The sequence below is a fragment of the Gallus gallus genome, unplaced genomic scaffold, assembly GCF_016699485.2.
Source record: "Gallus gallus isolate bGalGal1 unplaced genomic scaffold, bGalGal1.mat.broiler.GRCg7b scaffold_108, whole genome shotgun sequence".
In the NCBI taxonomy this organism is placed as follows: Eukaryota; Metazoa; Chordata; class Aves; order Galliformes; family Phasianidae; genus Gallus; species Gallus gallus.
This window is the reverse complement of record NW_024096060.1, coordinates 15,471-41,869: the sequence shown is the minus strand read 5'-3', so window position 1 is coordinate 41,869 and position 26,399 is coordinate 15,471. Positions and strand designations below refer to the sequence as shown.

Below are 26,399 nucleotides of genomic sequence, written 5' to 3'. Positions count from 1 at the left end.
AAAAAAAGAGAAAAAAGAGAAAAAGAAAAAAAGAACCTGAACAAAAAGAGGAAAAAAGAGAAAAGATAAAAAAAGAAAAAAAGATAAAGAAAAAGAGAAAAAAAGAAAATAGAAATAAAAAAGAGGACAGTAAAAATATGAAAAAATAGCAAAAAGAAAAAGAAAAGAAAAAAACAGTAGATGAAAAAAGAAAAAACAAAAGGAAAAAAAGAATAATGACAAGAGAAGAAAGGTAAAGAGAAAAGAAGAAAAAAGCCAAGTCAAAAAAGTAAAGAATAACTCGAAGGAAGGACGTGGATGGCCAAGAAATAGAGAGAAAGCAGGCATAGCACAGCCAGAGCAAAGCAAGGCAAAATAGCAGCCAAAGCACGAGAATCAAGAAGTCAGTGAAGAGCAGGAAAGGTAAGTTTCCCTTAAAGCAAGGGGGAATGGTAGTGGAAGGGAGAAAAGAGAGGGGAGGGGAGGGGAAGTGAAGGAGTGGGGGGAGAGGGGGAGGAGCAGTGGGGAAAGCGGTGGGGCTAGAGGGGGGTGAGGGGGGCAAAGAGGGGGGAGGGAGGAGGGGTGGAGAGGGGGGTGAGTAAGTGGGGGCGTGGGTGGACGGGGGGGGGGGGGAGAGGGTGGGAAGGAAAAATTGGAGGTAGGGTGAGGGAAGGGGAGGTTGAAGGGAAAATAATGAAACAGAGGAAAAAAGAGAATAACAAGTAAAAAGCAATGCATGTAAATACAGAGCAAGCAAGTAGGAAAGCTAGGCATAGCACAGCAAAAGAGAGCAAAGCAAAAGAAGGCAAAGAATGACAAAAAGCAACCTTGCAGGAATGGAGGAATCTGTCCAGAGCTGTGCCCCTGCTTGCCACAGGAGCTGCGCGGGAGGAGAAGAACGTGGGCCAAAAGGTAAGAGGAGCTCCTTTGGGTTCTGGGCTTGAAGCAAAGCTGAGAAGCCATGCCCGGGAGGAGGTGTGGGTAGCTACAGGCCACCTTGCTATCTCCCCAAGAGATGAGGTGTGTGGGCTAGGCACCGGGCAGGAGTGCTGGCCAGAAGCAAGCATCTCTGTGGAGGAAGGCAAAGGGCGGAGGAGGTTCAAGGGTAGCTACCGGGCATGGCCTTGCTCAGCAAGGGGAGGAAAAGCCTGAAGGGCACGAGAAGGGGATAGAGAAGGGCAGCAGTAGGCGTGAAGCTGCGAGCAGAGTAGAGAGCAACTTGGCAGAGCAGCAAGCAGAGTAGGCAAGTGTTGAGGTTTGGCGTGAGTAGCAGCAAAAGCCCAGAGCATCAAGAAGCAGGAAGTGAGGAGAAGGTAAGTGAAGGGCAGGCAAGGTAATGGGAGGCAAAGGCAAGGGAAAGGGGGGGTAAGGGAGAAAGAAGGGATGGGGATGGGGAGGGGATGGGTGAAGAGCAGAGCGGAGGGAAGGGCTGTGAGGGGAGGCTGAAGGCAAACCTATGATGAAAAAGAAAAGAAAAAATAAGAACAAAAAATATGAAAAAAAGAGAAAAAAAGAAAAGAAAAATAAGAAAAAGAGAAAAAATGAAAAGAAAAAAGAAAAAAATGAACAAAAAAGAGTAAAAAGAAAAAAAAAAAATGAAAAAAGAGAGAAAAAAGAGAAAAGAAAAAGAAAAAATGAACAAAAAAGAGTAAAAGAGAAAGAAATGAAAAAAAGAGAAAAAAAGAGAAAAGAAAAAAAGAACATGAACAAAAAAGAGAAAAAAGAGAAAAGATAAAAAAAGAAAAAAGATAAAGAAAAGAGAAAAGAAAAAAAGAAAATAGAAATAAAAAAGAGGACAGAAAAAAAAAAAAATGAAAAAAAGAAAAAAAAAGAAAAGAAAAAAAACAGTAGATGAAAAAAGAAAAAACAAAAGGAAAAAACGAATAATGACAAGAGAAGAAAGGTAAAGAGAAAAGAAGAAAAAAGCCAAGTCAAAAAGTAAAGAATAACTCGAAGGAAGGAGTGGATGGCAAGAAATACAGAGAAAGCAGTGCATAGCACAGCAGAGCAAAGCAAGGCAAAATAGCAGCCAAAGCCACGAGAATCAAGAAGTCAGTGAAGAGCAGGAAAGGTAAGTTTCCTTAAAGCAAGGGGGAATGGTAGTGGAAGGGAGAAAAGAGAGGGGGAGGGGAGGGGAAGTGAAGGAGTGGGGGGAGAGGAGGGAGGAGCAGTGGGGAAAGCGGTGGGGCTAGAGGGGGTGAGGGGGGCAAGAGGGGGGAGGGAGGAGGGTGGAGAGGGGGGTGAGTAAGTGGGGCTGTGGGTGGACGGGGGGGGGGGGGGGGGGAGAGGGTGGGAAGGAAAAATTGGAGGTAGGGTGAGGGAAGGGGAGGGTTGAAGGGAAAATAATGAAACAGAGGAAAAAAGAGAATAACAAGTAAAAAGCAATGCATGTAAATACAGAGCAAGCAAGTAGGAAAGCTAGGCATAGCACAGCAAAAGAGAGCAAAGCAAAAGAAGGCAAAGAATGACAAAAAGCAACCTTGCAGGAATGGAGGAATCTGTCCAGAGCTGTGCCCCTGCTTGCCACAGGAGCTGCGCGGGAGGAGAAGAACGTGGGCCAAAAGGTAAGAGGAGCTCCTTTGGGTTCTGGGCTTGAAGCAAAGCTGAGAAGCCATGCCCGGGAGGAGGTGTGGGTAGCTACAGGCCACCTTGCTATCTCCCCAAGAGATGAGGTGTGTGGGCTAGGCACCGGGCAGGGGTGCTGGCCAGAAGCAAGCATCTCTGTGGAGGAAGGCAAAGGGCGGAGGAGGTTCAAGGGTAGCTACCGGGCATGGCCTTGCTCAGCAAGGGGAGGAAAAGCCTGAAGGGCACGAGAAGGGGATAGAGAAGGGCAGGCAGTAGGCGTGAAGCTGCGAGCAGAGTAGAGAGCAACTTGGCAGAGCAGCAAGCAGAGTAGGCAAGTGTTGAGGTTTGGCGTGAGTAGCAGCAAAAGCCCAGAGCATCAAGAAGCAGGAAGTGAGGAGAAGGTAAGTGAAGGGCAGGCAAGGTAATGGGAGGCAAAGGCAAGGGGAAAGGGGGGGGTAAGGGAGAAAGAAGGGATGGGGATGGGGATGGGGATGGGTGAAGAGCAGAGCGGAGGGAAGGGCTGAGGGGAGGGCTGAAGGCAAACCTATGATGAAAAAGAAAAGAAAAAATAAGAACAAAAAATATGAAAAAAGAGAAAAAAGAAAAGAAAAATAAGAAAAAGAGAAAAATGAAAGAAACAAAGAAAAAAATGAACAAAAAAGAGTAAAAAGAGAAAAAAAATGAAAAAAAGAGAAAAAAGAGAAAAGAAAAAAAGAACATGAACAAAAAGAGAAAAAGAGAAAAGATAAAAAAAGAAAAAAGATAAAAGAGAAAAGAAAAAAAGAAAATAGAAATAAAAAAGAGGACAGAAAAATATGAAAAAAAGAAAAAAGAAAAATAGAAAAGAAAAAAATAGTAGATGAAAAAGAAAAAACAAAAGGAAAAACGAATAATGACAAGAGAAGAAAGGTAAAGAGAAAGAAGCAAAAAGCCAAGTCAAAAAGTAAAGAATAACTCGAAGGAAGGAGTGGATGGCAAGAAATAGAGAGAAAGCAGTGCATAGCACAGCAGAGCAAAGCAAGGCAAAATAGCAGCCAAAGCCACGAGAATCAAGAAGTCAGTGAAGAGCAGGAAAGGTAAGTTTCCCTTAAAGCAAGGGGGAATGGTAGTGGAAGGGAGAAAAGAGAGGGGAGGGGAGGGAAGTGAAGGAGTGGGGGGAGAGGGGGAAAGCGGTGGGGCTAGAGGGGGGCAAGAGGGGGGAGGGAGGAGGGGTGGAGAGGGGGGTGAGTAAGTGGGGGCGTGGGTGGACGGGGGGGGGGGGGAGAGGGTGGGAAGGAAAAATGGAGGTAGGGTGAGGGAAGGGGGAGGGTTGAAGGGAAAATAATGAAACAGAGGAAAAAAGAGAATAACAAGTAAAAAGCAATGCATGTAAATACAGAGCAAGCAAGTAGGAAAGCTAGGCATAGCACAGCAAAGAGAGCAAAGCAAAAGAAGGCAAAGAATGACAAAAAGCAACCTTGCAGGAATGGAGGAATCTGTCCAGAGCTGTGCCCCTGCTTGCCACAGGAGCTGCGCGGGAGGAGAAGAACGTGGGCCAAAAGGTAAGAGGAGCTCCTTTGGGTTCTGGGCTTGAAGCAAAGCTGAGAAGCCATGCCCGGGAGGAGGTGTGGGTAGCTACAGGCCACCTTGCTATCTCCCCAAGAGATGAGGTGTGTGGGCTAGGCACCGGGCAGGAGTGCTGGCCAGAAGCAAGCATCTCTGTGGAGGAAGGCAAAGGGCGGAGGAGGTTCAAGGGTAGCTACCGGGCATGGCCTTGCTCAGCAAGGGAGGAAAAGCCTGAAGGGCACGAGAAGGGGATAGAGAAGGGCAGGCAGTAGGCGTGAAGCTGCGAGCAGAGTAGAGAGCAACTTGGCAGAGCAGCAAGCAGAGTAGGCAAGTGTTGAGGTTTGGCTGTGAGTAGCAGCGAAAGCCCAGAGCATCAAGAAGCAGGAAGTGAGGAGAAGGTAAGTGAAGGGCAGGCAAGGTAATGGGAGGCAAAGGCAAGGGGAAAGGGGGGGGTAAGGGAGAAAGAAGGGATGGGGATGGGGAGGGGATGGGTGAAGAGCAGAGCGGAGGGAAGGGCTGAGGGGAGGGCTGAAGGCAAACCTATGATGAAAAAAGAAAAGAAAAAATAAGAACAAAAAATATGAAAAAAAGAGAAAAAAAGAAAAGAAAAATAAGAAAAGAGAAAAAATGAAAAGAAAAATAGAAAAAAATGAACAAAAAAGAGTAAAAGAAAAAAAATGAAAAAAGAGAGAAAAAAGAGAAAAGAAAAAAGAAAAAATGAACAAAAAAGAGTAAAAGAGAAAGAAATGAAAAAAAGAGAAAAAAGAGAAAAGAAAAAAAGAACATGAACAAAAAAGAGAAAAAAGAGAAAAGATAAAAAAAGAAAAAAGATAAAGAAAAGAGAAAAGAAAAAAAGAAAATAGAAATAAAAAAGAGGACAGAAAAATATGAAAAAAAGAAAAAAAGAAAAGAAAAAAACAGTAGATGAAAACAGAAAAAACAAAAGGAAAAACGAATAATGACAAGAGAAGAAAGGTAAAGAGAAAAGAAGCAAAAAGCCAAGTCAAAAAGTAAAGAATAACTCGAAGGAAGGAGTGGATGGCAAGAAATAGAGAGAAAGCAGTGCATAGCACAGCAGAGCAAAGCAAGGCAAAATAGCAGCCAAAGCCACGAGAATCAAGAAGTCAGTGAAGAGCAGGAAAGGTAAGTTTCCCTTAAAGCAAGGGGGAATGGTAGTGGAAGGGAGAAAAGAGAGGGGAGGGGAGGGGAAGTGAAGGAGTGGGGGGAGAGGGGGAGGAGCAGTGGGGAAAGCGGTGGGGCTAGAGGGGGGTGAGGGGGGCAAGAGGGGGGAGGGAGGAGGGGTGGAGAGGGGGGTGAGTAAGTGGGGGCGTGGGTGGACGGGGGGGGGGGGGGGGGGAGAGGGTGGGAAGGAAAAATTGGAGGTAGGGTGAGGGAAGGGGAGGGTTGAAGGGAAAATAATGAAACAGAGGAAAAAAGAGAATAACAAGTAAAAAGCAATGCATGTAAATACAGAGCAAGCAAGTAGGAAAGCTAGGCATAGCACAGCAAAAGAGAGCAAAGCAAAAGAAGGCAAAGAATGACAAAAAGCAACCTTGCAGGAATGGAGGAATCTGTCCAGAGCTGTGCCCCTGCTTGCCACAGGAGCTGCGCGGGAGGAGAAGAACGTGGGCCAAAAGGTAAGAGGAGCTCCTTTGGGTTCTGGGCTTGAAGCAAAGCTGAGAAGCCATGCCCGGGAGGAGGTGTGGGTAGCTACAGGCCACCTTGCTATCTCCCCAAGAGATGAGGTGTGTGGGCTAGGCACCGGGCAGGGGTGCTGGCCAGAAGCAAGCATCTCTGTGGAGGAAGGCAAAGGGCGGAGGAGGTTCAAGGGTAGCTACCGGGCATGGCCTTGCTCAGCAAGGGGAGGAAAAGCCTGAAGGGCACGAGAAGGGGATAGAGAAGGGCAGGCAGTAGGCGTGAAGCTGCGAGCAGAGTAGAGAGCAACTTGGCAGAGCAGCAAGCAGAGTAGGCAAGTGTTGAGGTTTGGCGTGAGTAGCAGCAAAAGCCCAGAGCATCAAGAAGCAGGAAGTGAGGAGAAGGTAAGTGAAGGGCAGGCAAGGTAATGGGAGGCAAAGGCAAGGGGAAAGGGGGGGGTAAGGGAGAAAGAAGGGATGGGGATGGGGAGGGGATGGGTGAAGAGCAGAGCGGAGGGAAGGGCTGAGGGGAGGGCTGAAGGCAAACCTATGATGAAAAAAGAAAAGAAAAATAAGAACAAAAAATATGAAAAAAAAGAGAAAAAAGAAAAGAAAAATAAGAAAAAGAGAAAAAATGAAAAGAAAAAAAGAAAAAATGAACAAAAAAGAGTAAAAGAGAAAAGATAAAAAAAGAAAAAAGATAAAAGAGAAAAGAAAAAAAGAAAATAGAAATAAAAAAGAGGACAGAAAAATATGAAAAAAAGAAAAAAGAAAAATAGAAAAGAAAAAAATAGTAGATGAAAAAAGAAAAAACAAAAGGAAAAACGAATAATGACAAGAGAAGAAAGGTAAAGAGAAAAGAAGAAAAAAGCCAAGTCAAAAAGTAAAGAATAACTCGAAGGAAGGAGTGGATGGCAAGAAATACAGAGAAAGCAGTGCATAGCACAGCAGAGCAAAGCAAGGCAAAATAGCAGCCAAAGCCACGAGAATCAAGAAGTCAGTGAAGAGCAGGAAAGGTTAAGTTTCCCTTAAAGCAAGGGGGAATGGTAGTGGAAGGAGAAAAGAGAGGGGAGGGGAGGGGAAGTGAAGGAGTGGGGGGGAGAGGGGGAGGAGCAGTGGGGAAAGCGGTGGGGCTAGAGGGGGGTGAGGGCGGCAAGAGGGGGGAGGGAGGGGGGGTGGAGAGGGGGGTGAGTAAGTGGGGGCGTGGGTGGACGGGGGGGGGGGGGGGAGAGGGTGGGAAGGAAAAATTGGAGGTAGGGTGAGGGAAGGGGAGGGTTGAAGGGAAAATAATGAAACAGAGGAAAAAAGAGAATAACAAGTAAAAAGCAATGCATGTAAATACAGAGCAAGCAAGTAGGAAAGCTAGGCATAGCACAGCAAAAGAGAGCAAAGCAAAAGAAGGCAAAGAATGACAAAAAGCAACCTTGCAGGAATGGAGGAATCTGTCCAGAGCTGTGCCCCTGCTTGCCACAGGAGCTGCGCGGGAGGAGAAGAACGTGGGCCAAAAGGTAAGAGGAGCTCCTTTGGGTTCTGGGCTTGAAGCAAAGCTGAGAAGCCATGCCCGGCGAGGAGGTGTGGGTAGCTACAGGCCACCTTGCTATCTCCCCAAGAGATGAGGTGTGTGGGCTAGGCACCGGGCAGGGGTGCTGGCCAGAAGCAAGCATCTCTGTGGAGGAAGGCAAAGGGCGGAGGAGGTTAGGGATTGGAAGTGTTTTTTAAAAATAACAAAAAAAAATTGTGAAATGAGGAATGAAATGAGCCAAATAATGCTAATAATTATACATAATGGATTGCAACATATTTCATGAACGCAAATCTGAAATTTTACTCTGTAGGAGTGTGTGCATGCCTCTGACTGATCACTGATCCTGGGATGGAAGAAAGAATTTTGCCATTTTTAGGGGAATTGATATTTTAGCTGTAGCCATGGAGAGCTTGTTTTGTGGAGAGAGCTGACCTGGTTGTTCATCTTGTTTGTGCAAAGATTTGTTTTGCTTGCAGGTGTTCCACTTTGGCTTTGTATGACACAGTGGACGAGAGGGGACGGCGTTCAGTGGAACAAACGCTGCAGACCCTGGGGAGAATCAAAGCAGGAGAGAGGAAACGTGCCCTTTGCAGCAGGGGCCGTTGTGCTGGCATTGCCCATCGCATCCACTGCTGCTGTGGTCCTTTCTTTCCTTTGGGCAGTTTGCTGTCTCTCACGGGGTTGTCTACAATAGGTGTTTGTTTGTGTGTCCGTGTGAGGCTGTTGAATAAAATTCCTACCTCTGTGTTCTGCTCTGGGTGCGTGGTTTTCTTGCCTCTGCTCCTGAGGCATCCTGACTGTCGGATCCAAACGTACCCTGGGACAGACAGACAGACAGCCAGCCAAGGCAGGCAGGCACGTGTGTGTGTGTGTGTGTGTGTGGGTGTGCGCAAGGGTGGGGTTTGCACATGTTTTGTGTACACGTGGGTGCACAAGGGGAGGGGTTACACAGCTGTGAGTAAGCACATGGAGAGTGTAAGGATGGAGTTGCACACGTGTGTGTGCAAGGGTTAACAAACTGGTGGGGTTGCGCAGGTGCGTGCATTCACAGGGCTGTGCAAAGTGTTGGGGTTGCACATGTGGGTGAGTGCGCAAGGGCGGGGTGGTACAGGTTTGTGCACGCAAGTCGTGAGTGCAAGGAAGGGTTGCACACGTGCCTGTACGCAGGGGTGTGCAAAGGGTGGGGATGCACAAGTGTGTGCATAGAAGTGGTTTTGGGCAAGGACGGGCTTGCAGGTGTGGTGCGTGCACGTGGGTGTGTGCAAGGGTCGATTTAGACGTGTGTGTGCACTGTTGTGCAAAGGGGTGGGAGTGCGCAGGTGCGTATGAGCATGTGGGAAGTGTGTGAACAAGGTGGCACATGTGGTGTGTTTGCCAGGGGAGCTCAAAAGTGTGGGGTTGCACACGTGCATGTGTAATCGGATGTCTTCTTCAAGATATTTGCCCATGCATGTGCAAAGGAATGGGGTTGCATATGCTTGTGAAAGCAAACGAGGGTGCGCAAAGGGGTCTGGCTGGTGCACATGGGTGTCTGTGCATGGAGGTAGACAGAAGGTTGCATACATGTACGTGTGCACAGTGCTATGCAAATGGATGGGGTTACACAAGTGTGTGCATGCACGTGTTTGTGTGCAAGGAGGGACTTGCATGTGTGCGTGCTCAGGGGTGTGCAAAGAGGTGGGGCTGCACACGTGCACACGCAGCTAGATGTTTCCAGGATGGTATTTGCATGTGAGTGTGCAAAAGGGTTGCGTTGCACACGTGTCTGCATTTACATGTATGTCTGCATAATCATGGTTAGGAGCATCGGGGTCTTTGCACATGGCTGCATGGTTTTGCATACCTTTGCATGCGTACGGATGGTGTGTGCACACGGGTGTGCAAGGATGTGCTTGCATGTGTGTGACTGCACAGGTACGTGTGGGAGTACATCTTTGCACTTGTGTGTATGGTTCTGCACACATGCGCATTCATATGCGTGTGCAAGGCTGTGCTTGCACGTCTGCATGCAAATGGAGGCATGCAAGGTGCTGTTTGCGAGTGAGCTTGCAAAGGTGGCCCATGTGGGTGTGTGTTCATATGTGTGTGCAAATATGGGCTTGCACAGCTATGTGCAGAGGGATGCGGTTGCAATGTCTGCACATGGGTTTGTGCAAGGGCTAGGGTCGCACAGCTTGACCACAAATACGCCATAGGGTTGAACCGCACGTGTTCATGCACGCATGTGGCTGTTTGCACACAGGAGTGCAAAGGATGTGCATGTGTGTGCAAGGTAGGCTTGAAATGTGTGCGTACAGATCGCTGTGCTTGAACATGGATGTGTCATTTTGCACACGTGTGTACATGCATGTAGATGTATGTGTGCTCATGGATGTCAGCAAAGGTGTTCTTGCACATGTGTGCACGTGTTTGCCTGTGGGTGTGTGCAGGTGTGTGGATACACGTGCGTGTGCACGTACAGGGGTGTGTGCATGTCAGTGCTTGCTTTTTCACACGCGTGTGCGTGCACAGGGGTGCACCAGCACTGCCCCAGAAGAGTTTTCTGGGGGAGGCAGAACTCACACGAGACTGCTGGAGAGCACAGGGCCGGGAAGTACAGCTCTGCAGCACTGCGCGCTGCACAGCAGCCTGCAGGACGGCACGGAGCACCGCTGCGTCGGGGTGTTGGGACGCGGGGATGAGGCACTGCACAGAACACACGCTCACACACACAGTCGGCCAAAGCGAGCGTTTAAGCACTGCAGTGCACAGCTACCGATCCGCCAAGAGGTCCCAAAAGGACCATCAGCCAGCACAGCTCGGATTGGCTGTAAGGGGAGGGACTGGTTGCTCAGGGCCTTGCGGGCATCCCCATGGAGGCAGCGGTGTCCTCTGCCTGAGTTACCTCACCCTGCTGCCCTCCTGACATGTCTGTATGCCCTGAGCCGGATCACGCACTCTACGCGTGGCCAGCGCGTGAATGCACAGTGCAGCGCAGGGGGGGCAGCCAATCCACAGCTCGTTGCTGGTGCCTCCTCACTGTTACCAAAACACAACAGCGGCCCCGTTGCCGAGTTCCTTCATCACTGCAGTGATGAAGTGCACTGAATTCTGTGCACTGTACGGTTGTTCTGCATGTGGGTCTTCCGATAGTTGCAGTTTCAGTCCGGTTACTGCATATCTGCAGCCGTGCTCGTGACACCGAAGTTCAGTTCAGTTCAGTTCAGGCAGTAGGTTGGAAGGTTCCCCTCCGGGCAGTCGCACAGTCCGTACACAGCCGCTCAAACCAGGAGAACAGCATCAGCTCGTTTTTGGAGAGGGATGGGTGGGGCCGGAGGCGGTGCCCCTGGAACACTGCCACCACCCGTGCAGGGCCCGGCGAGAAGCCCAGGTTGTGTCCACTGCCCACTCACTCACTGCTGGGGGATTGCCGGCACAGGGGACACCTGGGACCGGGACTGAGGCGGTGACCCGTGGCAGTGCTGCTCTGGATGAGGCGGTCGGTGTGGAGACGGCCATTGAAGTTCCACAGAGGCTGCAGGTGATGTTGTGGCAGACGGTGGGCACAGTGACAGCCAGCGTGTCCACAGGGCTGACAGTCACGCTGAGGCTGAAGTCTGCAACAAGGAGGATGGTGTCACCTTTGTGAGCCAAGCACGTGGCCCGGTGCGTGTCCCTCCCTCCTTCCTCGTTTCTCCATCCCTCCCCCTATCCATCCCTCTCTACTTCCACGTTGTCCATCCGTCCTCTTCTCCCATCCTCCTTTCACCTCCCACCTCCCTCCCACTCCCACCTCCCAGTGTGAGTATGTGTGGTGACTGAAGCCTTTATTCTTCTTTTTCTTTGCTCAGGAGTTGGGTAACGAGCTGGGCCTTCCAAAGGCAAGGATTTGGACTCTTCTTTCACAGACTATTTTAGCTCCTGTGATTCTGAAATGGTAGAAAGTACAAAGAGCATGCCAGCAGGACAGAAATGCAAGCAAATGAGTGCAGAATCTGTTTCCTGTGTTTATGATTCAGTTTTGCTATCTCACTTAGCATTTTCAAATGTAACTACCTATCTAGAGTTCATGATAATCCTATACAAGTAAAAATAAAATGCATTAATTATTAAATTTGAAAGCATTCAAAGCAGAAATCTGTTTTCACTATTCCTCCCTGTTCCACTGCAGTTATTAGCAACGTTCTGCAGATTCTGAAATGTTTTGCTGTACAATGCATATATACATATATACATACATATATATATACATATATATATACATATATATATACATATACAAATGTATATTCAGCAATGCTGAAGCCAAATGTATTGTGAAGTGCCTCACCTTCATTATAATTTGTATTTCTGAGTCAAAAAATATATATACAGAAAAACGCAACACAAAATTCAGTAAGAAGCAGAGGCAAATTTGCTCTCAAAGGTCACATTCTGGACTCTCCTGTTGCCTTCAATGGCCTCAACAACAGGCAATTTAGAAACTCCCTTATACCCTGCTTTATGACTTCCATTCACCGTGGGTCAAAGCGGCTACGTGTAAGCAAAAATGCAACTTTCATTACAGACTTTCAAAAAGTTGTTTAAATCCGATTGAGCTTCAGTTCCAAAATAAATTGCACGGGAATCAAGGAAACGAACTGTAGTGAAGTTTTCCTTCTGGGTCAGATTAAAACAGCAGACTGAAGGTCTTGTAATTTGAATGCTCCATCTCAAAAGCGTGCTGAGATAAGAATATCCGTAATCCGTATTCATGTGGTTCATTTTAGCCAGGAACTCCAAACTGCACGTCCAAAAATCCACCAGCTGTGTCTGACAGCGATTCAATAAGAAAATAATGATCACAGAGGGACCATTTAAGGCCACTGAAGTAAAGCCATTTCTGAGATGTGATATGTCTGTCTCTTTACCTGATCATAACAACAGGAAAATAAAACAAAAAAATAATACAGCGTTATTTTTTTCTCTGTATTTGAAAGGTGATCCAAAGTTTTTGTTCTCCTAAAAACCAATCTTCTTCAAGACAAGGCTCTGGGCAGCCTGGTCCGTCGGTTGGTGACCCTGCACATAGCAGGGGGTTGGAACTGGACGATCTTTGAGGTCCTTCTCAACCCAGGCCATTCCATGCTTCTAACACCAACACAGAGCTACCTCCAAACCGGCAGCGTGCGACTGCTTGGAGACTGACTGTGCCAGTCGGCCAGACCTACAGGAGGAACCATTGGACAGTGCTGAGGATTCCTGGGTTCATCCGACAGAAGCAGTGTTGTGAGACAAGGCAACCGTAAGGCAGGATATGCAGTAACTGCTACTGACCAGGTAATCGAACAACCATTGCCTGTGGGGACTTGGCTCAGAAGGCTGCAATAACTGCCTTGACAAGAGCCTTAAATACATGGTCAGATGCTAAACATGCTTTTGGGGTGGAACACGCTCATAGTGCCATCTGGAAAGAGCAAGGATTGCTCACACACAAGGAAAACATTCAGTATGATGTACGCCTACCAAAGAGCATGGCTATTATACTCTGTAAAGGACATCAGAAAGGTAGCACTGTACGGGAAACTGGAGATAAGATGGCGGATCAGGTGGCAGAACAGGCAGTTGAAGAAGGCTTTAATTCCAGACGGTAAACTTAAAATCTCGGAACCTGAGTCAGAACCTGTAAAATATCCTACGGAGGATAGGAATCTAATTAGTGGTTTAGAAGGGAAGAGAGCAAGCTTGACAGATGGGTTCACGCCCAGATGGACACATTGTTGTGCCCGTTAGTATTGTATGGAAATTGGTTCTAAGGAAGATAAGAAAACATACTGCGGGAACAGAGACTACCAAGTACAATCCTAGTACCAGGAACAGGGTACAAGTGGGCCTACTGGGAAAGGGAACCTGCCAGGGCAACAATGGCAAATTGATTTCTCAGAACTCCCAAGAAAAGGCGGGGGGGCGGGGGGGCATATTGCTGTATGTTGGTCCTGATAGCTTTTTAGGGTGGCTGGAGGCATTCCCTCGTAGGACTAATAAGGCATGTGAGGTAAGTATTGTTGCAGGAGGTTATTCCAAGATGCCGGGGAACTACTTGGTCTGCCAAGGAAAGTGCACCGTCAAAAGTTAAACTCATCGAGACAAGATGAGCTGGTTACTAATTTGCTTTATCTCAATGGACGCGGGAGGTGTTCTGGCCTGGGAAGAGAGCTCCTTTTACAGTGTAATTAGTAACTGTGCTAAGACTTCAAACTTCTCTGACTGCTGGATCTGCACATGACTACCAAAGGCAGGGATGGACGTACCATGCTTTGGGGTCCCGTCACTAAATTGACCTGCTCAGCACAAACATAAAAGCGGTCAGAGGGAGCCCATTTGCTTAGGGGCAGGTGAGGAAGCTGCTGCTAACAGCACTATTATTTTAGGACCAAAATTCAACCTTGTATTTGGAGCACATAATGGGATGACCCACCTTGTAAGTAGATGCATGAATGACTCCACATATTCCCCCTTATCCTATCCTTATCCTAATGCATATGTAAGCAGCTTGTTCTTTAAGTATGTGCCTTGCTTGCCCTCCGGTATGCAGGCTAGGTGGGAATACCCCCTCTGCATCCAGCGTGTGTGCAGCGCTGATTAAACATACCTGCTTTATAACTACTCTGTGGTTATAGAGTTTGATTTCTGCACATCAGTTGGAGATAGAAGTTGGGAGCTTGGGGAGGATGGGGAAGGAGGATTCCTTGGGAATACAGCTGGTGAGGGATGGAGTTGGATTTCAGCACCAAACCAGTAAGTACTTTGGCCCAATGGGACACACAGCATTGTAGAACGATCCATCCCAGATGGGAACAAGGCCACAAGGCACCATCTTCACAGCTGATCAGAGAGGAGTCTAGGATGGTTTGGGGTTGGGACAGTTACCCTGAGAACTGCTGTTACCCCACTGACATCACAGCAATGAAGGGGAGGGGCAAGGAGGGGGCCCTCCCTCTGCCCCGCTTTACCTCATTATCTTCCTTCCCACCTTAAACAGGGCATCCAACTGAGGGGTTTGGGACCCCTCCCTGCCCCACTGGACCCCGTAAACCTGGTAGGTGGGCAACGGACCTCACTGACCCATTCTACTCCATAGAGCCCAATCCCTCCTGTAAGAAGGGGACCCATACGGCAAGGACTTCTCTCACCCCACATCCCACTAAAAGGGGGCAACAGACCACCATACCCAAGATCCATCCTGCACCACAGACCCCATCACCCCATCCCAAATGGACAGAGGATCCAGGGATCCAGCACTCCCCATGCCAGAGCCATGGAACTGAGCCTCCTCCAAAGGTTCTGGGTTCTGTAGCAGCCAAGAGAGTGGCTCCAGCCAATGGGACGTGGGTTCTGTACCCCCAGGGCCACCCCCACTGGTCCCCATGGAGGGAGTGGGGCCTGGGGGCACACTGGTCTTTGAGGCAGAAATCATATTTTCCTGTTGATCTCTCACACCACCTGTATTTACATCCACCCTTTCATCCAACAATCGTTCCGTCCATCCAATGATCCTTCAATCCGTTTTTCCATCCATCCATCCATCCATCCATCCATCCGTCCGTCCGTCCGTCCATCCATCCATCCATCCATCCATCCATCCAACCAACAGTTCTCTCCTCTGTTGATCCCTCTGTCCATCTATTTCTCTCTCCAGCTCTCCCTCTGCACAAATCCAAGCAGCCTCCCCCCGTTACCCACCACAACCTCCTCTGGAGCTTTGGGGGATCTCCCCATAGCAGTGCCTTCAGGCATTTCCTTGCAACCCTGCAAGTGCTGATTTTCTGGTCCCTCTCCCTCACATCACCCCATCCCTGTGATCAAAAGCCCTCACCATTCTTAGGTTAAAGCCTCCCTTGTGAAGCTGCCATCCTACTGGTGAAAATATCCTCACCTCCCTTAGGGAGGTGGGTCCCATCCCTTCCAAGCAGACACCAATCTGCAAATAGGTCCTGCAGACACAAACCCAAGGCCCTGCCACCAGCACCAGTCCTGCAGCCAAGGACTGGCACGCACCACCAGTGCCCTCCTTTCACACCTGTCCCACAGCACCACCTGGGCCCCCACACCCTGGACTACCAGCCTGAGAGCTCTGCAGTTGCTTTTGATGCAGTATTACCTGTGCCCACCTTTCTTCCTGGTCGCCTCGCACAGTGAACCACACGAGGTGTAAGGTTGGGTGGACTGCATTCATCACTTGGAGGCATCTCAGCCTCCTCACCAGCACTGAGGTCGGTGGAGCTGCGGTGGAGCTGTGAGCCCTTCTGTGGGACAGGAGCGTCCTCTGCTGCCAGGATTCTCCAGCTTCAGTCCGTCACCAGATGCAAGGCTATGCCACGGGGCTGCAGCGAGCCTGCAGCTCAGAACAGCCCCGAGCACTGCAGAGACAAGCAGGCAGTCTGTGATGCCTTCAGAGCGTTATTCACCAACAGTTACAAACACCTGCAAAAGCAAACAAGAACCACACTCTGCAGTGATAAGAATGCACAGCTTAGCAGACAGGAGCGTAGGGCTTAGGAGAAAGCTCTATTTCAGAGGTTGGTAGGGAATTTCACATCACACAAAGGCACCAACCAAAAGCAGAGTTTCTAACAGCAGTGTTATCCAGGAGTCCCAGCAGACGGTGCTGGCACATTTGGTATGTGACCCCATAACAAGGCAGCTTAGGATGAGGCATCAGGCAGTGCTGACCACACGCTTTATGGACAGGTCCTGCTTTAATAGGTGCCGTTCCAATGGCAGCAATTAATTGAGAGCAAAGGCTTGACACACAAATTTACACTCCCACCAGTCAAGGCAGACAGACCAAGACTATGACCTGTAACCAGGCTTGGGACGCAGCCTTGAGAAAGGGGGAATGCTGACAGCGAATGGGAGCTGACTGACTAGAAGGGCTACAAATATTCTTGGGAACAAGTTGGCTGGGCTGGTTAGCAGGGCTTTAAACTAGAGATGGTGGGGGAAGGGGATGTACTGGGTGACAGAGAAGACCACAGGAATGCTTTCACCTTGGGATGGTGGTAAGGGAAAAGCCCAGTCTTGCCCTGGAGGTTTTAGGGAGGGCTCCTCTGATAAGGCAATGAGGCCAATAGCCAAGCTGAAGTGCCTCTATACCAATGCACACAGCATGGGAAATAAACAGGAGGAGCTAGAAGCCGTGGTGCAATTGGGAAAGTATGATCTAATTGCTATCATGGAAACATGGTGGGATGAATCCCACAATTGGAATCTCCTGATTGAGGACTACAGGCTTGTCAGAAGGGATAGACAGGGTATGAGGGGTGACCGGAGTTGCTCTCTATGTTAGGAAGTGGATAGATGTGAAGAACTGTGTCTGAGGAACAGCCACGATCAGGTCGAGAGCTTGTGGGTGAAAATCAAGGATCGGTCCAGCAAAGGGCATCTAGTGGCTGGGGTCTGCTACAGGCCATCAGATCAGGAGGAGGCTGTGGACAAGGCCTTCTTGCTTCAGCTGCAGGAGGTGTCGCGCTCGCGGGCTCTTGTCCTGATGGGGGATTTCAAACCACCCAGATATCTGCTGGGATAGTGGCATGGCGGGTGGCAGACAATCTGGGAGATTCCTGGAGTCTGTTGAGGACAGCTTCCTGGGCCCGGGTAATAGATGGACCAACCCGAGGTGAAGCCTTACTGGACTGGGTGCTCATTAATGAAGAGGAGAGCATTAGAGAGGTTAAGACTGGAGGCAGCCTGGGCTGCAGTGACCAGGCCTTGGTAGAATTTGTGATCGTGAAGAATGCGGGGCCTGGCAAAAAGCAGAGCTAGGACCCTGTGCTTTAGGAGAGCAAACTTCCGGCTGCTCAAGGAACTGCTGGATGGGACCCGCTGGGAAACGGTCCTTAAGGGCATGGGTACAGAACAGAGCTGGCAGCTCTTGAAGGACACCCTTCTGAGAGCACAATGGCTCTCCATCATCCAGCAGAAGTCAAGCAGGGGAGGCAGGTGACGGTCGTGGCTGTGTAAGGACCTGCAGCTTAAACTGAGAGAAAAGGGGGAACTGTACAGAAGGTGGAAGCAGGGTTGTGTATCCTGGGAGGAATACAGGGCTGTTGTCCGTGTGTGTAGAGACAGGATTACGAAAGCCAAGGAGCAGATGGAGCTGAACTTGTCAAGGGATGTGAAAGATAACAAGAAGGGGTTCTACAGGTACATAGGCAGGAAGAGACAGGCCAAGGAAAGTGCTCCCCCTCTGATGAAAGGCAATGGGGAGCTGGCTTCCCCAGACATAGAAAAAGCTGAGGTACTCAATGAGCGCTTTGCCTCAGTCTTCACGGGTGGTCAGGCTTCCCACATCCGCCAGGACCACAAGCCTCTAGGTGAGGGTGTGGGGAGTGGTTTCTGTCCCACTGTAACGGTGGAACTGTGTTCTGGGCTGCATTAAAAAAGGGGTGGCCAGCAGGGAGAGGGAGGTGATTGTGCCCCTCTACTCAGCTCTTGTGAGGCCCCATCTGGAAGTACTGAGACCCAGGCCTGGGGCCCCCAGCACAGGAAGGATGTGGAGCTCTTGGAGCGGGTCCAGAGGAGGGCCACTGAGATGATCAGAGGGCTGGAGCACCTCTCTTATGAAGAAAAGTTGAGGGAACTAGGCTTACTTAGTTTGGAGAAGAGATGGCTCCGGGGAGACCTCATTGTGGCCTTCCAGTACTTGAAGCGAGCATACAAACAGGGGGGGAGCAGCTGTTTACAAGGGTGGATAGTGATAGGACAAGGGGGAATGGTTTTAAACTGAGACAGGCGAGGTTTAGGTTGGATATCAGGAAGAAGTTTTTCACCCAGAGGGTGGTGACACACTGGAACAGGTTGCCCAAGGAGGTTGTGGATGCCCCATCCCTGGAGGCATTCAAGGCCAGGCTGGATGTGGCTCTGGGCAGCCTGGTCTGCTGGTTGGCGACCCTGCACATAACAGGGGGGTTGGAACTGGATGAGCATTGTGGTCCTTTTCAACCCAGGCCATTCTACGATTCTATGATAACGCAGCTGAAGTTCCTTCTGCAGTCACTGGGGCAGCTTTCCCAACTCCAGACCTACAGGCAACATACACACGAAGTGCAGCACGGCTGTTTGTGCTCCACACTCAGAGAGCAAGTTGTCAAGTTAGAGCTTTGCAAGGACCATGGAGGTGCGGCACTGATGGACATGGTTAGTGGGCATGGTGGGAATGGGTTGGGGTTGGATTTGGTGACCCTAGAATCATCTAGGTTGGAAAAGACCACTATGACATCAACACTGATTTGTACTTTAGATGGGTTCTTTTGGAGGGGTTTCATTATCTTCCAAAAGCTGAAGCCAGGCTGCATTCTCTCCATATAATGACAAAGTTAATTCCTCCCTCTGCAAATTCCTACATTCTGCATCCAAATTTGCTTCATTTGACAGGATTTACTGGTAAATGCAGAAGAGAAGGACAGCTTGCAAGGAAATAACAAAGCCAAAATAGATTTGGTTAAAGCTAGTAAAACAAGGCTTTTTTTTACTAGGGTAAAACGGAACTGCCATTACCCACCCAGAGAATTAATTAATCAAAATCACTACTCATAGCAATTAATGAGAGAAACAAACAAACAAACAAACAAACAAAAACCTGAGAGAAATCCTTATGATCCCCTCCTTCCCATAACGCGGGACATACCCCAGGAATCCTTCAATCCTCACTGCCACAGAGCTTCAGCAGAACGTTCCTGTAGTCTCCTGAGCAGTCTCCCTGGGAATACAAAGGTGAATAAATGAGAAGAAAGAAGAAAAGTGGGGGACAGAGAGAGGAGCAGGGACAATAAAGAGGAGAGAAAGGAGAGGAGAGAAAGATCGAGCAGAACAAAGAAAAAAGAAGAGGAGCTTGTAAGGGGAAGAACAGAAGAGTGATGAATGAGAGGGGGGAAGAAAGAGGGCAAAACGGAAGAGAGGATACGCGTAAGGAGAGCTGATCTAAAAATGGCAAGGGAAAGAAAGAGAGAGCGAGGAGAACAGAGAACAGCAGAAGAGAAGGGCAGATGCAGGAAGAAGGGAAGGAATGGTGCAGAGAAAGAGGAGAAGAGTGCAGAAAAACAGAAAGTAGAAGAGAGGAAGAGACGAGAGAAAAGAAACAGAAGAAGTGATAGAGGGGGATAAGAAGAGAGGGGCGAGAGGTCTGAAAGAGAGGATACAACGTGAGAGAGAGATGACATAGAAGAGAGAGATAGAGAGGAGGAGGAGAGAGCGAGAGAGAACAAGAAGAGAGGAAGACGAGAAGAGAGGAAGGGCGAAGAGAAAGAGGGTACAGGGCAGAATGCAGAGAAGAAGGAGAGAGAGGATGCAGAGAGTAGAGAGGGAGTGAGAGAGAGAAGTGAGAAAGATGAGTAGAAGAGAAGGTCCAGCTGAGCAGCAGTGACTTGACAGAGCAGAACAGAATTGAGAAGAGAAGAAGAAAAAAAAGGACACTACTGTAAGGGAATAATTTTTAAGTTTACTGAAGCAGAATTTTCTAAGACACAGAATTCTTTTGCAGTGCTGTATTCTTCTAGACAATTTAGAAGATTCAGGAACATTTTCAGTATGTCTTTGTAATGTCTGCCTAATCTCAGCCACTCTAAAATACCCAACAGGTGTCAAGGGGGGATCATCCCCTAAAAGCACACAGCAAATCCCACTTTTTGTGTCTAAGATCAACAAGTTTACCTTAATGAAGGAGAGAGAGACTTCCCATACATAGTCAGGAGCTCTCTTCCGATATCCAGTATATCTATCTTGAGGCGGAACACCACCACTCTGATCAGAGTGTTGCCATCTGTTCCCAGGCCCTAGGAAGCAAAGCAACCACGTACAGCTAACACAGAACCTTCTGGAGAATCACCGACAGACACAAGGCCTCAGTGCCCGGTCTTGTGCAGGAGCTGTTCTTAGTTACAGCATTTCTGCCTTAATGGAGCGATCCATTAGCAGCCTGCTCCTGAGTATGACTATTGCCCCGATGTGCAGAAAAGCTGAGCTTTCCTAGAAAAGCCAGTTTCCTGACTGGCTGCAGCTCCCGTCTCATGATTGCCATGATGCTGCTGACTCGAGCATGAAAATGCGAGAAAGAAGCAAGCAATCTTACTCCACAATCTGTTTACCTTCATGGATTATACAGTCTTTCAGCAAGTACGCAGGCTTGTTTCACACACACTTTACTGTAAGGAGAGACAAGAACAAGAGAATTAAGGTCAGAAAAGCAGGAGGTTTTCCACATCGCTGTGCAGCACTTTCGGTGCAGCTGTTTCTTCTGTCAAGATGCAACTCCAGGCTAGCAAACAGCAGGTGCAGTGCAGGCATCCACAGTCAGTGACACGCTGGGAGCTGACGTCTCTGTGCCTGGTGCACAGCAGTATTTGCGGGAGGCTTCCATGCCTCTGACAGCAAACCTCTGCTGCCCAAGCATCCTTTGGCAAGCACGCTGTACTGTAAAGCACAACACCTTCTCACCCAATGGGTCTGTAAAGCATAGAATCATAGAATGGTTTGGGTTGGAGGGACCCCTAAGATCATCTGTTCCAACCCCTGCAATCGCCAGGGACACCTCCCTCTACACCAGGGGCTCCAGGTCCCACCCAGCCTGGCTTTGTGCCCGTAACAAAGACAAACCACGTCTGAAATTATGTAACAGCCAATCAAGGGAACTCACAGCACCTCTCATCATTTCATTACTTTGTAGACAAGGTTTAAAAGCAGAGCACTCACCCACAGCCAGCAAAGCATCTTCCAGGTCTCCTGACACCTCGGATTTAATGCTGCCGTTATGTCCTCCTTAGCAATGCCTCCATATACATCAAAAACTAGGAAGAAGAGTCCATGGCAGAACGTCAGAGTGATGCAAAGCACCCGCTTTGCAACAACAAGCTCCTCATGTGCTGCATGAAGGCTGTAGATTCCTGCAGCATTGTCAGCTGAATCAGGACCGTCCCACAGAAGTAATTCATTTTCACGCATTTTCACGCATGGAGCGGGGCAGGGCGGGCTCGGACTCGCTGAGGTCCACCACATCCCCGCCCTCCTTCTCCTCTCCTTCTTTCTCCTTCTCCTTCTCCTCCTCCCCCTCCTCCTCCCCCTCCTCCTCCAGCCCCAGCCGGGGCCCGGCCGCCCCGGGGCTGTGGAAGCGGAGCAGGCGCCATGGCGGCGGGCAGCACCGTGGACAGCCAGGCTGGGGCCATCCGGGACGCGCGCGGTGATGACGCAACGATGGTGCGACGACGGAGGGAAAGGCCCCCCGCGCGGAGTGCCCGCCCCCCTTGGCGGACCAACCAATGGGATCGCGGAGCAGGAGGGGCGGCCGCGGACCCGGAGCCGCCATGATGGCGCCGGCGCGATGGTGGAGCTGCGGGGTTCCGTGCGACGAAAGCGGTGCTCCGCCGCCCCACGTCCCCGCCGCCGCCTGCCCCGTGCCTCGGGGATGCCGGACGGTCAGGGGAGGGCGGCGCAGGGGCACCGCCGTCGGCCCCGTCCGTCCCCCATCAGAATCCAGTCTGTCCTCCGGAGAGGGAACTGAGCCGTCCTCCGTCATTGCAGTGGGGCACTGCTGGGCTGTGAGAAGCGGCGGCTGACCACAAGCAGCGGGACCCGCCCGGCCTCCGGGAGCAGCTCCTGGCTGAGCCGAGCAAGCCCCCGAAAGAGAGGGACTGATCCCGCGGGTCGAGACGTGTTCAAGCCTGGCAGAGAGTCAGGCGGGCGCCTTCGGTTCTTGCTTGGCTCAAATCGGCAGCAGCGCGTGCTGAGCTCCTGCCCCCGCAGGTGGAGTCCCCAACTCCCGTTTTCCTTATCCCGGTCTGTCCCCCGTGCGGAGCTCCCGGAGCTGCGTGAAGCCGACACGGAGCCGCTTCGTTGTTGGCCCCGAGGAGGGGAGCTGTGAGGGGGTGAGCGATTGTTAGGATGGAAACTGGTTGGGAATATGGACATTTCTCTGCTTATTGCTCTTTATGTGAAATGATTAAATGTTGAGCATTCGTTTTTCTACATTTCTGTCTGCAGCTCCAAAGACCCTCCCACTCCCCCCCCCCCCCTATCCCTGTGCCCCACCTCTGGGTAAGGAGGGGCAGCACCAATGGCAGCGTCATAGGACTGCAACACCAGCCCCATCCTTCCCCCCCACATCCCCTCCCCTCCTCAGCACTGCGTGGGAAATGGTTGGGGTGGGATTCTGGGAGAGCTGGGGCGGCTTGGCCTGCAGAAGAGGAGGCTCAGGGGGATCCCAGGCACGGCCATCAGCCCCTGCAGGAGGTGCAGAGAGGACGGAGCCGGGCTGCACCCAGCGGTTGCCCAGCAGCAGGACCAGAGGCACTGGGCACACGCTGCAGCACAAGCAGGTTTCCCTGTATGACACCTCTGAGCCCCCACATTGGGTCAGTGTCATTGGCTATTTTTGCCAATGATCACGATGCAGGAGTTGAGTGCATCCTTGTGACATCCACCGGGCATCCTAAGGCACGAGGTGCTGCTGGCACTCCTGAGGTTTTTAAGGGGCAGCAGGGAGAACCGGAGGGCTCAGGGCAGTAGCTGGGGGCTCTTGGAGCACTTTGAGGTGCCTGCGGGTTCAGAATTGTGTTTTTCCTCCCGTTTCACACAGAAGGTGGCAGTTTGGCTCAGTACCTCGAAGGTGGCAGCAGGACCCCCAACAACAGAAATGTCCGCTGCCAGAGCCCCATGTCTGGCTGCGAGAATGATGGAGGGTGTACTAAACGTAGCACATGCACAGGCTTATGATTACCGTGACACAGGGATGACATATTCGTATCAGCCTTTCTATTATATTGCAGATAGTATTTCAGCGTTAGAGAGATATGAATCGTCGGAGAGTATTCCATCGTAGTTAAGCCTAAGAGGGCACCATCCTATAACAAAATACAGAGTGAGCGTTAAACGTTGTCATTCAATTTTAGTTCCCTAAAGCAAAGCAAAGCAAAACAAACACGCAAACACAAGCAGGCTCCTCTCTCCCCCCTAAAATAATGGGTGAAAGTCTCCCACCTGCTGCCTTTCACAAATTGCATGGCCAAAAACTGTTTTATGGAAAACAGTGTTTGAATTGCAAACTAAACTGAACTCCTATTTTCGATAATTATGAGACGTTCTGTGAGTCCAGAAGGAAAATCCCTACTGCAGAGACGCACAAAGCACGGAGCATTTGTGCTGCTCTTCTCAAGAGGAGCATTTCCAAAAGGGGGCACCAGATACATGCTTTTTAAACTGCATTCCTACTGCTTTCTTGAGCCTATTTCCCCCTCCTTTCCCCACGACTTCCTCCACAACAGGTACGGACCACCCTAAATGGAAAGTACTCACATTTTGCCTGTCGTATGTTGTGCTTTTCGACACCAAAACCTGCCTTTCCTTTGTGCTGGAATAACCTCCTTTTTATTACAATTGCGCCGTGTGACAGGGAGTCATTGCTATTTCACCGCGTTACTGCGTTCACACCCACAGCTGAGCAGCACAGATATGGCTTTACTGTTGGGTTCCTGACTGCTCAGCCAGTTTTGTTCTCCCTGGCTTCTCCCCTGACTCAGAAGAGTCATAGGCATGTTAGAGCTTAGAGTTCCTTTTTTTTTTCCTGTACTGTAGGGCTTGGCCTCCAGTTTTGGCTTTGTTTATATCCCAAGGTATCAGATAGCAAATTAAGTTCAAGGCAGTGATGGTGTCCTGCTCGGAAATGGATGTGCTGGATGGCAGAAGAGGATTCTTGGCCAAGTATGGAATCATCTCTGTTCCTTCACAAAGGTAAATTTTTAAAAAGGTAAACACACAGAGGTGGATCCTTCAAGGCAGGATGCCTTGAAGGAGGTGACCCTCACTTGACATCAGTCAGGTATTTCAGTGCAGCTGAGATTAAGGAGACATTACAAAGCTCTGAAAATGTTCCTGAATGTTTTTTAGTTGTTCAATTGTCTAAAAGAACACAAGCAATGCAAAAAATAAGGAAAGAAAGAAGCAGAACAGCACCAACTGCGTTGTCCTGAACAGAATCCAGCTTTAATAGAGATTAAAAATCTATTCCCATTCCTTTTTTCTTCTTAGTGACTTAATTTGTTCTCACCTTCTCTCTCTGCTCTCTCCACACGCCTTCCCATTTCTTACATGTCCTGTTCTCCTACTGTTGAACTCCTGTCGTCTTTATTTCTCTTCCTTTCTACCTTTGGAATCCCTTCCCTGATGCCCCTTCCCTCCTTTGCCTCTTCTGTCTTTTCTACTTCACTTCTCTGCTGTCTTCCTCTCCTCTACTTCATTTCTTTTCCATACTCTTCTCTCCCTTTTCTCTGCGCCGTTATTTCTCTTCTTCCTTCTTCTGCACTTCTGTGCTCTGCTGTTCCCTCCTCTCAGTCCTCCCTGCCCATTACTCCTCTTTTCCTTTTCTCCTCCTCACTCTTGGTTTCCCCCTGTTTCTGCTTTACCTCTTCCCACTGATGTGGCGACTCATCTACTCTTAGGTTCTTCTCCCTTAGTATTATCCTCTCCTCTTCTGCTGGGTCATCTTCCCTCTGTCCTTGCTCCTCTTCAGCTGGCTATTAATTCTCCCCGTGACGGCTCCTATTGTGCCATTCTTTCTTCCCCGCATCCTCACTTTTCCTTCGTCTGCGTCTGCACTCCTCTTCCACTGTTCTTTCTTCTGTGTCTCCTCAGTCCTCTTTCTTCGGCATCTGCACTCCTTTTCTCCTGTTCTTTCTTCTCTGTATCCTCACTCCTATTTCTTCTGCCTCTGCTTTCCTCTCTGCTCTTCTTTATTCCCTGTATCTCACTTATCTATCTTCTGCATCTGTTCCCCTTCTCCTGTTTTTTCCCCTCTATCCTCACTTCTTTCTTCTGACCGCTCTCCTTTTCTGCTCTTCTTTGCTCCCTGTATCATCTCATCTTCTGCATCTGTACTCTTTCTGCTGTTCATTTTTTCCCTGTATCTTTCCCCTCTTCCCACCTCCTGTACTTCTGCCATACCTCTTTCTCTCTTCTCCTCCTAAGCTCCTCTCCGCTTCTGCTTTTCTGTCTCATCTGTATCCACTCATCGTTTTTTTTCAGCTTTTCTTCCCACCCGCTTGTTTTTCTTACCTTCATCCTCTTTTTCTTCCTCTTCCTCTTCTGCTCTTGTTTCTTCCCTGTGTCTGTTCTTTCTCTCCTTCTGCTCTTATCCTTCCCAGCATCTGTCATAGCCTTTATCCTCTCTTCTCCACTTCTGCTCATCTCCTCTTCTGCTGTCTTGCCTGTATCGATCCTTCCTCTGTTGCTCTTTTCATCTTCCTGCACTTCTTCCTTACCTGTATCCTTCCTTCTTCTCTTCTTACTCTTGTTTTACCAGCATGCTTTTTCCCCCTCTCCAGCTCTCCAATCTGTTCCTGCTCATCTCTCTTAATTTCATCCTCAGTTTCTGCTCTTCTCTCTTACCTGTATCCACTCATCATAGGCCAAGGGAAGAAAGGTGCTTGCGAAGCAAAGGCAGGCAGGTGCTTGCTTAGCAATGGGCAGGTAAGGGTGTGCTTGAAAAAGGTCTGACTTGAAGCGAGGGTGCAGAGCAGATTTAACCTCTGCAGGCGTGTATGCCAGAGCATGAAGCATCGTCAACGAGCACGGGGTTAGCACCAGCTTGACAACAGGGGAAGCTTCCACAGAGCCCCCAGATGGAGTCCCAGGGTGATGAGATGAAGCTGATTTTGGCAGCATTAACGGTGGTTTTCCAGGATCTGTGCCTTCTAGGGCTGGGGGCTCGTCACTGGGGTTGCTTTCACAGGACACCCCTCAGTCCCACCTCAGGACCCACGGGGAGTCTGTCGGTGACAAATGTGTCACTGAGTGACAGCATCAGGGTGGGAATGCGTGGAGCACAGTGCCAGGGCAGAGCCAAGCGGCGCTGGGGGGGTCAGCCCCAAGGAGAAAGCCTCCCCCATGGAAGAAACAGATGCTTAATGCCCGTGGGTGAGATGTTGGAGAACAGCAAATTAATGAGGTTAAAAGGTGCCGCCCGGGTACTGTGGGAACCTCCTCCCACCCTGCAAGTGCTGTCCAAAGCTCTCCAGTGCCCCCTGCTGCTCTTTGCAGTTCCCCACTAAGCTCCCGTTGCCTCCCAGTATTGTCCAGAGTCTCCTTGTGCAAACTCAGTGCCCCCCAGTGCTGCCTGGAGCCACCCCAGTGCTGTATGCGGCCCTCAG

At 49.6% G+C, this 26,399-nt stretch overlaps 2 long non-coding RNA genes across 4 annotated transcripts; one reads left to right on the top strand and one right to left on the bottom strand.

Moving 5' to 3' along the window:
- Nucleotides 1-4,325: 4,325 nt before the first annotated feature.
- Nucleotides 4,326-7,998, top strand: LOC121108950. The gene is made up of 3 exons (XR_005843597.2): nt 4,326-4,487; nt 5,649-5,726; nt 7,708-7,998. It is a non-coding gene; the product is annotated as an uncharacterized LOC121108950 (long non-coding RNA).
- Nucleotides 7,999-10,351: 2,353 nt separating this feature from the next.
- On the bottom strand, nt 10,352-20,047 carry LOC107049782. 3 transcript variants are annotated; one of them, XR_005843595.2, is made up of 6 exons: nt 19,918-19,936; nt 18,896-18,967; nt 15,368-15,690; nt 11,558-12,901; nt 11,021-11,156; nt 10,352-10,844 (listed from the first exon to the last, which is right to left on the bottom strand). It is a non-coding gene; the product is annotated as an uncharacterized LOC107049782 (long non-coding RNA). The 3 variants fall into 3 exon arrangements; XR_005843593.2 differs by having other exon boundaries at nt 11,021-12,901; nt 19,918-20,047; XR_005843594.2 differs by having other exon boundaries at nt 11,021-12,901; nt 18,848-18,967; nt 19,918-19,932.
- Nucleotides 20,048-26,399: the final 6,352 nt, after the last annotated feature.